The following is an 11,216-nucleotide window of genomic DNA, read 5'->3' on the forward strand; positions in this document are numbered from 1 at the left end:
CGTCTGCCGCTTTAAATGCTCAAGCACTTTAAAGGGTTAGTTCACCCAAAAATGACATTTCTGTCATTAATTACTCACCCTCATGTGGTTCCACACCCATAAGACCTTCATTCATCTTTGGAAAACACATATTAAGATATTTTTGATGAAAACCGAGAGGTATATGATTCGTTCATACAGCAATTTAACCACCACTGTCAAGGTTCATCAAGGTACTAAAGACATCGTTAAAACAGTTGATGTGACTACAGTGGTTCAAACTCAATGTTATGAAGCGAAAAGAATACTTTTTGTGCACAAAAATAATGACTTTATTCATCAATTTCTTCTCTTCTGTGTCATTCTCATACACTGTTTACGTTCAGAGCTTCCAGGTTCGAAGTCACAACGCGGGCTCAGTATTTGCCAAAGCTGATCACGTGAGCAGCATGACGCATGCGTGTGATGCTGACGCAGAAGCCGGCCAATAATGACTTTTCATTCTGACGTACACTGTAAAAAACTGCTGTAAATTTACAGCCAATATCCAACAGTAAAATACCGTAATTTCAATAAACAGTTAAATCCTGTAAATTTACAGCTAATGGTCGGTAAATTAATTACTTGCAGTAAATTTACAGCACTTAACAGTAAAAAGGTTTGTTCCTGAGAAAAACGGCCTAATACTGTAAAGAACAGCACATGGGGGCGGAGCATCTTCAACGAGCCACATTCAAACTACTGCTGAAGTGCTGCGGTCAACCAACGGAATCTCTTAAGAAGGAAACTGTTCAAGGTAAGATTATTTCTTTGTTGTACTTTTATTATGTTGCACTCAACATGTAAAATCGCCTTTTTCGTGGCTCTTGAGATATTTTTGGCTGTTGGCGCGAATCGCGTGTTACTGAAAGACAGACGACTGTAAAAGAGACCGATAGACAGTTATCAACGGTGAGGCTTTTCAGTAGTTCGTGTTCTCCAAACTCCGATTTTAACGTTAGGTTTTGGAATAACTGACGACGGGCCGCTGAATTATTAGAAAAACAATGCATGGGCCTATCCGAGATTGTAATGCAGCCACGACTCGAAGCGGCCCGTCGTCAGTAACGTTATTCCTCCTCGGTCATCACACCTCAAGATATTGTTCAGATGTTGTATTTCAAGACATTTTCAGGTTTTTGTTCTTAAAACGATATTGTATGTAATTATTTATTACACATCTCATCCAGTCCTCCGTTGCTAATTCAGATCGTCATTTTACAACTTACGTTATTACATCGCATCTGAAAAATGTCACAGTGCTTTTTAATTGCAAAATTATTTGATAAAATTTCTGTGTATTTTTAAGTCTATGTGCGTCTGCACTATATGTGTGTGCGTTTGTATGTGATAAAGAGCAGGAGAATGAGAGTATGCGTTAGACAATAAAACATGGAAAAGGTTTTTCATTTTTATCCTCTTGTTTGTTATATTTATTTGCTTGATCAATTTCTTTGTGGGGTTTTGTTCTTTTGCGGTTTTTAGGCTCTAAGGACCTTTGAGATAACTGAAATCGTTTGGCGAAGTGATATGGAACTGTAATGCGGTCAAATCCTCAAGATGCCTGGAACTACTGCCTTGAACAGCTGTATTATAAACAGGTAATATTGCAAAAGTGGTTTGATTTTCTTTTATAGGAGCTTTTAAATTGATTTACATGTATTCCTGATTTAGTAAAATCAGAGTTATGTACTTTTGCAAACCTTATGCACACATGTAACACATGCAGTGTTATCTGTGCATTTATGAAGCACATGCAAATTCACATGCATGTTTCCAGTAGCATGCAGAATACACCCATAGCTTACAGACACACAATCAATCAACCACATAATTATTCACTCTTCTGTGGCTACCTGGAAAACAGACATTCACACAATCTTTTGCACACCCCTGCTTTTGTTAAGATGATATTTTGTCTTTTTTTTTCTAATGTAATAAACATACACCCTCTTTTATGTAGTTTACAAGTTTCTAATTATGTTAAAAAAACATTCAACTAAACAGTTCAGTGTCTGTTCAATTTAAAACTGTGTGTAGTGTTAATAGTAACTGTCTTTTCCATGTGCAATATATACTAAGCCAAGTCTTATTCTTAGTTTGAGAATTTAGTTCACCTATATAAACCTCATAGTTTTTTTATCACTATACAATTTATTGTGTTTAACCTTTTTTTCCATCTTGAAAGATGGCCTGCCATTAAAGGGATAGTTCACCCAAAAATTTGAATTCTGTCATTAATTCCTCACCCTCATGTTGTTCCAAACCCGTAAGACCTTTGTTCATCTTCAGAACACAAATTAAGATTCTTTTGACTGAGAGCTCTCAGATTTCATAAAAAATATCTTAATTTGTGTTCTGAAGATGAACAAAGGTCTTACGGGTGTGGAACGATACGAGGGTGAGGAATTAATGACAGAATTTGTCTATGGGTCAGCAATGTCACTTACCATTCAAAGACATTGTTAGGTTATGAAAGAATTTTCTCACTGCCTTTTCTACACTTTCTAGAGATCATAGAATAAACATTGTTCTATCCATTCCTTTATGGTGTAGGTGAAAATCCGGAGCAATGGATGAAACGGTGGATGATCAGCCTGGAAGGACTTGCTGCATTGTTCTCTCTGTATTATATCTTTAATTTGCTGTACCAGGAGGAAGCAGCATCCACACTGGAATTCCTTCAAAGGTAAATTTGCACTCATATCATTTATTATTAATTAATATGTTAGTATAGTTTGGTGACTTAAAGGAATAGTTCACCCAACAATGAAATTTATCATCTCATGATTTACTCGCCCTCAAGCCAACCTAGGTGAATATGACATTTTTCTTTCAGCCAAACAAAATCTGAGTTATTTTAAATAAGATCCTGGCTTCTTCCAGCATTGTAATGGCATTACATTTGTCCAAGTTTTGGAAGCCCAAAAAGTGTATTCAAATTGTAGTAAAAATTGTCAACGTTACTGCAGTAGTTCAACCTTAAATTTGTGACAAGAACTTTTTGTGCACCAAAAAAGCAAAGCAAAAAAAATATTGACTTTATTTAACAATATGAACTGTTGTCATACGTAGTGAACTCAGTGCAGGATTCCTTGTTTACATCCGAATGCCAACACAGTATTGGCCGAAGCTGAACACGTGAGCAGACATACATGCATGTGATGTTTACACAGGAAAAATATCTTAATTTGTGTTCCGAAGATGAACAAAGGTCTTACGGGTGAGTAATTAATGACAGAAATTTTATTTTTGAATGAACTAACCCTTTAAGAAATAGTTCCACCTAAAATAATTATATAATTTACTTAACTTTGTTCTCTCAAACTTGTGACTTTTTTTTCTTTAAAAGGCCATAGTATCACAATACAATAATATATCATTTGGAAACATTTGTGAATGCTTTAACTAACATGAACTAACAAAGAGATACATTTGTTACAGTATTTAATATAGTTCATTGATTATGTTAGTTCAGTGCATTAACTAATGTTAACATATACACCCTTTTGATTTTAACAACAATAATGCAAATATTGAAAATAATTAAGATTAATACATCCTGTAGAAGTATTGTTCATTCTTAGTTCATGTTAACTAAAATTGTTAAAGGAACACATCGAGTTTTTGGGACTTTATCTTATTCATCGTATCCCCCAGGGTTAGATAAGTCCATACACCCCATTCTCACTAAGACCAACGGGAAACGGAAAGTTGTGATTTTCTAGACCGATATGGCTAGGAACTATACTCTCATTCCTGCGTAATAATCAAGGAACAATGCGGCACAATGATATTACACAGCGCCTGAAAATAGGCTAACTTCCGTCAACATAACTAATGTGACAACCTGCTTACACAGAGAGCGCTGGAGACTATTTCAGGCGCTGTGTAATATTATTGCGCCGCTGCACTCATGGGACGGCTCAAAGTTCCTTGATCATTACACAAAAATGAGAGTATAGTTCCTAGCCATATCGGTCTAGAATATCACAACTTTTAATTTTCCGTTGGTAGTACACAATGTAACTATACACATCACAACATGTAAATAGGAAAATGTTGCCGTTATTTTGTCTCTTATTGAGCAGTAGGCTAGATGGAGCCGTTTACCTCCAGTCTTTGTGCTAAGCTAGGCTAGCGGTGGGTGCGTCAGACAGAGTTATGGCACGCACGGAGATGAGAATGGTGTGGACTTATCTAACTCTGGGGGATACGGTGAATAAGCTAAAGTCCCAAAAAGTTGGTGTGTTCCTTTAACAAATTAAATTTTATTGTAAAGTGTTACCAAAATTTTGATCATACCATATAAAATCATTGTTCACTAAAAATATTTCTCTCTTATTTTAAAGATGTTTTGTTGGAATAAATCCGGAAAAGGGGACCAAGGCTGCACGGGGAAAAGTTACATCCAAAAAAACTGGGAAAAAAAGAAAAAGAAAGAAAACCATAACTGTCAACACCAAAGTGTCAAACCTCTTAAAGAGACTTATAGACTTTGAGTGGGACTTCATTTAAAAAGTGTAGTTGACACACCCCACACCCATGCAGGTTGGTTTCTGAAAAATGTGCTGGCCTGGTGAGATATGTTGATGGGTGTTTATTTTTTATATGCACTGAATATTACTTGAATACTTTTACATTTTTATCGGAATAAAAAAAACACTAACTTGGCTTTATTCCTTTTTGTTACCCATGTAATGCTGAGTTATTATAGCATTTAAAATTTGAATGATTTGGTTGTGACTAGTATATAATTTAACAGCTATCAATGTAAAAGAATTTCCCTGTAAAAAAACAGTAATCTACTGGCAGCTGTGGTTGCCAGCATGATACTGTAAAAATACAGAGCACTACCGTTTTTGAAATTAACAGCCAAATACCGTTTTTTTCAGCTACAGTAGAGTACTGTAATTTAACTGTTAAATTACAGTTATCTACTGTAGCTGAAAAAACGGTATTTGGCTGTTAATTTCAAAAACGGTAGTGCTCTGTATTTTTACAGTATCATGCTGGCAACCACAGCTGCCAGTAGATTACCGTTTTTTTACAGGGAAATTTTTTACAGTGTAGAACGTATGATAATGACACAGAAGAGGAGATATTGTTGAATAAAGTTAATTTTTACGCACAAAAAATACTCTCACTGCTTCATAATATTAAGGTTGAACCACTGTAATCACATCGACTGTTTTAACGATGTCTTTAGTACCTTTCTGGACCTTGAAAGTGGTGGTTAAATCCATCAAAAATATCTTAATTTGTGTTCCGAAGACGAACAAAGGTCTTACGGGTGTGGAACGACATGAAGGTGAGTAATTAATGACATTTTTATTTTGGGGTGAACTAACCCTTTAAAGCAGGATGGATTCTGATAGGCTGTGAATGTTTTTCTTGTTTATCAACTGGAAAAAAAAGTCTTTCTGAAAGTGATTCTAACCATATCATTTCTTTCTGCCGTTATCGTTATAGTTGTGGTGTGGACTTTGCTATTCTTTTATATTTAAAACAATTTTTAGAACTGTATAGCCTATTTATCATTATTGTTATAGTTATCGTCCTTAACAGACCTTAAGTGTTGGAGTTTCATTCGAAATGACCTGTTGGAACAGCAAAGCGTGAGGCTAGACCTTACTTAACCTCTTCAGTTATTATTATAAAAATGACATATTCTGCTTTAAGAAGTTATGCACACAAAACAGGCTGGGAAAGAATTATTCACAATTAGTTGTGTATTGTGTGGTCAGTATCACATGGAAAAGAGAGATTTTATGGCTGTAGTAAAGTTCCCCACTCCACTGGAGTCTCTCCATCCATCTGTATGGCAGAAAATGAGCGACTGATTGCATTAGTTTCTCTTTCTCCTCTCAAAGGTCTCTGCAGATGTTAGAAGGAAGGGGGATGGAGCGACACTTCATAGACGTGCTGGGATTCGGCCCACGGGGGTTAGGAGGAGTGGGTTAGAAAACCAGCTGTAGCAGAAAAACTCCGTCATTTCCCATCTCATCCGTGTTTACAGAGAACAATCCGCATTTCCTCTGCTTTTTGAAAGGGTTGGTCACACTTCATTTAACAGAGCTCACGTTTCGTGTTACCTAAGCAAATACTGAGTAATAATAAAAAAAGCAATGTACTTGAAGGAATAGTCCAGGTTATTTCCAGTATTCTTCAGTTTGTCCAACTAACAGGAAATGCATTTACAGTAATACACTTATGGACTTAATGGAAACTTAGCAGGCAAGCGGGCCGGAGGGTTTAAAAGCAGAAATGTGAAGCTTCTGTTTTTGTTAAAACACTTGAATTCTTCAGTAAAAATGAGTCATCCTTGAGTGTGCTGTTCTTTTGAACATTCACTCTAAAAAATGCTGGGTTAAAAACAACCCAAGTTGGGTTGAAAATGGACAAACCCAGCGATTCGGTTGTTTTTCAAATGTTTGGTCAACCTGCTGGGTAGTTTTATTTAACTCAACTATTGTTTAAAAATGACTGTATTGCTCGCTTAAAATGAACCCAAAGTATGTTGGCAATTGACACTTATTAATATGTTTAATGAATATTAATTAAACAATAAACATTGCTTATTACCAAATGTGCACCTTTTGATTATTATTGTTGCCTATAATTATGTGTCTGATTTTTAATTTCCAACCTATTTTGGGTTCATTTTAAGCCAGTAATTTTTAAACAATAGTTGGGTTAAATAAAACTGCCCAGCATGTTGGGCAAACATTTTTAACCCATTATTTTTTAGAGTGATCTATTCATCAAAACATCTTGAAAAAAAAAAAGTATCATGGCTTCAACAAAAATATTAAGCAGCACAACAGAAATGTTTCTTGAGCACCAAATCAGAACATTGGAATGATTTCTGAAGGATCATGTGACTGAAAAAAAAAATCTTTGACCCCAATTTTTTTGAATGGTTGTGTTTTTTTTAAGTGCATTACAGTAAACATGTTCCCATTCATTTATACACAATTGTTTAATCAAAATTCATGTTTGAGACAGTAACTTATCTTTGTACATGTTGTATATATCTTTGTATATGTACATGAAAACTTTGTTGGCTGTGCATCGACATCCCCCCCTTTATTTAAACCTGGGGCCTCTCTGTTATATGATTCATTCATTCCACCAAACTTAACTAAGTACAAAGTTAACCAGGGTGAAGCATTGTACTCCTTCAGTGGGAAGGTGGGCCAGTTCTTGCTTGCTCTGCAATTCTCCACAAAACTCAAGATGCCCCCAACGCCTTTCTATTGAAACAGGGGTTTGAAGAACAATGAATGAAACCAGAGGAGGAAAAGGACAAAAACACAGCTTTAACAGGGCCAATCCACAATACCACCAAACAAAACTAGACTTGAACATTTTCTGAAGAAAAACTATGCTTGTCTGTTCAAAATCTGCTGCCATGACGTTAGGGCTTTGCTATGCAGTTAATAAGGTGTTCTGAGTGGTTTGTGATGTGGTTGAGCCACAGGCCAAAAGAGTTCACTCCCAAGTCTGAAATCGACTACTTACCTACTATATAGCATGAGTCAATATAGTATAATGTCCGAATACATATTTGAAAAACAGTAGACGAAATATGTCCAGCTGACTTATTACTTCCGCCGAGATTCTGGAGTGTGCATTCAATGGACACGTTCCTTTCTAATCAGGAAGAGGATTTATGAATGGCAGTGAAGCGACGCAACTGACACTGGTAGGTCATGTGATCCTAACAACTTGGCAGATATGTCAGTATGTCAGAATTTAATTCATACTACCCATATTTATATTATATAGAACATACTTTGGTCTCACTTTATATTAGGTGGCTTTAACTACTTTAACTAATCATTTGATACAGTGCACTCATTGTGTACATATATGTTTTTAAATTGTACTTATCTTTTAAAAATACCTGCATGTAATTACATCTGTGATTCATTTCTGTAATTGATAATACAAATAATATTTTTGACCCATCCCTTACACCTTAAACCACCCTTAAACCTACCCATACCACCAATCCCACCTCAATAGAAGCACAAGTGTTTTGCAATACAATAAGAACACAATAAGTACATTGTACTTATTTTTTTTATGTAAGTACATAGTAGATAAGGCCACCTAATATAAAGTGGGACCCATACTTTTTTAACAGTTGCAAAGTAAATTCAAATTCAAATGTAGTACAAGACCGTATGTGATTTTGGGTGCAGCATCTATGATATTCTAATCTCCAAATATGGCTACTTTCAATCTAACTATGCAATCTTTTGGTCTGTTTTCCATCTTCTAAGTACCATTTGTGAGTCAGATCACTTAGACAAGTAAAAGCACACATCTCCTCAACACATCACACGATTTAAGGTATCATTCACGTCCATATGACAAATGGGATGAGTTATATACCAAAGCTGAAGGATGAAGTCATTGCTATCGTATCTAAAAGCTGTTCCAATGCTCCCCTGCTGCGCTGCATTCCTCCTTCTTTGAGAGGAAATGTAAAAGCGAAATATTCAAATGTTCTCAAGGAACATTACAGGCTTTTGCCTATTCATCTGGAGCGAGTATCACTTGAGACGTATTACAGCGTGTTGAATCTTCGTGAGAAGGTTGAGCGATGCCTAATCACTTTTCTTCCCTTGATCCCATCTTCACACACAATTCTAATGGTTCATTTGAAGCTCTTCCTTGGCATACAGGAGTATCTGGAGAACATTATGCGACTATAATGCCTGTCAGCTATTCGATCTTCAAGAAATGAGAAGATCACGAAGCTCCTCTGAGGTGCCATCAGGAAGCTAGAACTTTTCTTATTACCCAATAACATGTAACTCACATGTTTTCCCCATCTGTCAGACAGGGCAGAAATCAATGCCCGTATTTATGTTGCCTCACACATGGGAATAAGAACAAGAAAACCCCAAGACATTTTTAACAAGTCACACCTCAAGCAATGCAAGCACAAGCACAGAGAAGTTCCTCAAACATTCAGGCTATTTTTGTTTACATCTGTTCTCGTCTTGTTCTACAAGTTTCCACAGCGTCTTCAAATAAAGATACATACAAAACATTTTTAGCGTGGTACCAGAAGAGAGTCACAGGTGGAAGAACGCGGAGCAGCGTATTGTGTCGCTGAGCTTTTGAACATATGCCGGGGCGTTCTCATCTTCAAAAGCCAAGAGTAACAAACACAGTGTGGCGTTTCCAAATCAGACTCTCAAAAGATGATGTCTTTATATCCATCACTCGCACCTAAGACGCAACGGCAAGATTAAAGCAAACAGATGTAACAGATTTTTCCTGGTTAACAAGACATGCAACAACAAAAACAAGCCGATCTGTGTCAGTCACATCTGCGTCTGCCTGAAGCCACCTCCGACAACTTGATTGAAACTCTATTTGATCTCTCAAAGGCATTGAATCTAATATGACAATTATACACTTGAACCGCATGCTAGCTGAGAGCTCTCTACGATAATGAAACTCAATATGAGTTAATTACATCCTTCTGCGGCCACAAGCCCAGTTATGGAGCGCTCCAGCATTTCATGCCACTTCAGAATGTGATTATTGCAAGGGCCATTGAGGAGATATTAACAAAAGGTTATTACAAAGGGATGTCCACAGGACCACTCAGCCAGCATCTTTTCCAGTCCCATCCACACCTCGCCGCCATCGTGACATTGTTCTGAAGATGCCGGGATCCCATTACCACCATTAAATCAATGTAAGGGTGCAGAAATTAACAGCTGGCTGCTCTCGGGCCTTCAGGGCAGCGCCATATGGAACAGGGAGGAAGGGTGTATCTTACTCACCGATGCCTGTGTTCCTGTGATCAGCTGTCAAAGAACTGACCAACAGCTGCTAAAGTGCCTTTGCCTTGAGCTTCGCTGAAGAATAGCTGAGTAGAAAATCAAGGTCGTCGCGTTTGGCATATGGGTCAGTGACTTTTTCTGTGAAGTTATTCAGAAAATACATTCAAAATGCAATTTGCACAGATTTGAATACACCTCATCAATAATAAGCATGCTTTCAATTTCTCAATTAAAATTCATTTTGAATATTTATGTGGGGCTCAATAATAATAATAAAAAAAAATGTCTTTAAATATAATCTTGAACGATAATTTCCTAAAAACAACCCACAAGGTTTTAAATCAAATATTAAAATATTTGAACTGCGAATGAAGGTCTGAATATATGGAATGAAAGTCTGAATATATGGAAAGGAATTTGCAATATTTGGAATAAAAGTGCAAATTTGAAAATACTTAATAATGTATGGCTAGTTATAACCTTATTATCAGAGCAATAGCCTTCTGAATTGCATGACTTTAAAAATTGGATTCCCTGATATTTTCCAATATTTTGTTGAACTAGAAAAATGTAGACAACAGCTGGTCATATTCCAAACAACACAAACAGTTTGGAGTCTACATCCTGTCATCTCCGACATTTTACACAGTAATCCCGATAAATTGCCGTAAATTACCAGAGCTACTTTCAATACACAAAAGGTAAATACACAATGTGCTGTTAAAACAAGCAATGGCATTCCATCTTTTTACTGGAAAGATACCATTCACAGATAATTCCAAATAATTCTAATTCTAATTCAAGTTTCATCCCATATATTCAGACTTTTCCTCCATACTGTATATTCAGACTTTCATTCAAATTATCCGTTTCATTCCATATATTCAAACTTTCATTCCATATATTCAAGTTTAAGTCCATACAGTCAGACTTTCATTCAATTTATTCAAATTTCATTCCATATACTCAGACTTTCATTCCATAAATTCGAACTTTCATTCCATATATTCAAGTTTCATTCCATATATTCAGACTTTCGTTCCATATATTCAAGTTTCATTCCATATATTCAGATTTTCATTCCATATATTCAGACTTTTCTTCAATTTATTCAAGTTTCATTCCATATTCAGACTTTCATTCCATTTATTCAAACTTTCATTCCATATATTCAAGTTTAAGTCCATACAGTCAGACTTTCATTCAATTTATTCAAATTTCATTCCATATACTCAGACTTTCATTCCATAAATTCGAACTTTCATTCCATATATTCAAATTTCATTCCATATATTCAGACTTTCGTTCCATATATTCAAGTTTCATTCCATATATTCAGATTTTCATTCCATATATTCAGACTTTTCTTCAATTTATTCAAGTTTC

The 11,216-nt window shown here is 35.9% G+C and overlaps 1 long non-coding RNA gene across 2 annotated transcripts; it reads left to right on the forward strand.

Moving 5' to 3' along the window:
* The first annotated feature begins 500 nt into the window (after positions 1 to 500).
* Positions 501 to 4,692, forward strand: LOC125258628. 2 transcript variants are annotated; one of them, XR_007182656.1, is made up of 5 exons: positions 501 to 775; positions 1,504 to 1,619; positions 2,575 to 2,707; positions 3,094 to 3,241; positions 4,371 to 4,692. It is a non-coding gene; the product is annotated as an uncharacterized LOC125258628 (long non-coding RNA). The 2 variants fall into 2 exon arrangements; XR_007182655.1 differs by lacking the exon at positions 3,094 to 3,241.
* The last annotated feature ends 6,524 nt before the right edge of the window (positions 4,693 to 11,216 follow it).

This window comes from Megalobrama amblycephala, linkage group LG22, assembly GCF_018812025.1.
Source record: "Megalobrama amblycephala isolate DHTTF-2021 linkage group LG22, ASM1881202v1, whole genome shotgun sequence".
Classification (NCBI taxonomy): Eukaryota; Metazoa; Chordata; class Actinopteri; order Cypriniformes; family Xenocyprididae; genus Megalobrama; species Megalobrama amblycephala.